General features: G+C 35.3%; 1 long non-coding RNA gene across 1 annotated transcript; it reads left to right on the top strand.

Moving 5' to 3' along the window:
* The first annotated feature begins 812 nt into the window (after positions 1-812).
* On the top strand, positions 813-1,026 carry LOC149158515 (uncharacterized). The gene is made up of 2 exons (XR_016261684.1): positions 813-858; positions 912-1,026. It is a non-coding gene; the product is annotated as an uncharacterized LOC149158515 (long non-coding RNA).
* Positions 1,027-1,540: the final 514 nt, after the last annotated feature.

Raw genomic sequence — 1,540 nt, 5'->3', positions numbered from 1 at the left:
GCATATAATTCTACTATAAATTTATATTTTAACAACTTATCCATTGAGACAATTTGCCATATATTATCATAATCCACATACTCTAATAATTAAAATTGAGACAAACAAAGTATAAGAAGAAAAATGAGTGGCTTTGAGGTGAGACTTGTTCCACTTGGACACTGTCATAGTTCACAACACACTCTATTCCATTCAACCAAACATACCTACATATATAACAATAGAGATTAGTTGGGAGGTATTAGTTGGGAAGTTTGAACAACTCCCTAAAAATAAGATTTAAATCCTAAATAGAACAACATAATTTTAACACAGTACAACAAACAACTAATAATAATATAATCTAGAATAACCTATTTTTCTTCCTTACTCCATGTCTCTCTCTTAATAAAGAAATTCATTGAAAATCATATTTATATCTCCCCCTTAATAGAAAAATTCATCCAAAATCATATTTCGTTTAGTGTGAAATAATGACTTGTCATAAACCTTGTGATATGATTTGTCCTTATAACTATAATTTGTCTTGATTTCTAATAATAAATAACACTCTAACTTATTACTTACCTAAAGACGGTGCGCGGAGCCTGAGGACATGCTGGGGCTGGCTATTTTTCGATTCTACAAAATTATTAGGGTTCATGCCTTTCTATATGGATATTAAAAATTTCTTTTGCCTTAAATTTCCTATGCCCCAACCGTCTATGCCTAGGATTCATGTTCAGAATGCAAAGGATGTTATTGCTGTTGCATAGTGTTTTAAAAATTATACAGGAATGATATGAATGCTGCATAGGGACTTGCTGCTGTGCAGGGATTCTAATGTTAAACCAGAAAGCAATTCTATTAATTGAACAGGTATGCAGTTAGCAGTTTACTGACCTGCAGATAATATGATGACAAATGCGCAGGGCTCTCTTTGTTGACAGTCACATATCCCGCATAATGAGCGAAATCCACTGGCGGCTGCCCAGGAAGATTAACAATTCTATCGGCTTCTGCTTGCGTGAGTCTGCCATTATCCCCCGCACACTGCCAGAACAGCAATGCCAGAGCTAAAATGCATACCCATTGACGGGAAGACGAATAAGAAACGACCAGCGCCATGACTGCACAACACACCATAGTGGACATTGGGTATGCATGCACCCCAGATTCGGAAGAAGGCATTTGATATGCATGTAGATTAGCGCTCTTCGCATGAGAGATACGTGGCTGTGTTGAGGCTTTTTTATAAAACACATGTATCAGTGACCGTTTCATGCATTGATACATCATTGTGATAGGCAATATGATAAAGTTTGCGTCGAGATAGTGTTCGAGTGGGCTTTCAAGACTTTGCTGAATGAGCAATAGCAGGTGGAGATTTGATTAATATTTGTTTTGTTCTATTATATCATATTTGGTGGTTATTTAAAATCAATTGCCTTTTGGATGTTGGTGTGTAATTTATATTTCTTGTGTTGCCTTTTGATGTTGGGATTTAGTTTTATTTTATTATATATTGGTTTGTTAAAATCTTTTTTGAGCCGTAGACTTC

This window comes from Pinus tabuliformis, chromosome 5_2 (assembly GCF_031772625.1).
Source record: "Pinus tabuliformis cultivar Carrire ecotype Pingquan chromosome 5_2, CPIR1, whole genome shotgun sequence".
Lineage (NCBI taxonomy): Eukaryota > Viridiplantae > Streptophyta > Pinopsida > Pinales > Pinaceae > Pinus > Pinus tabuliformis.
The sequence above is the reverse complement of the archived record's forward strand: the minus strand, read 5'-3'. Positions and strand labels throughout refer to the sequence as shown.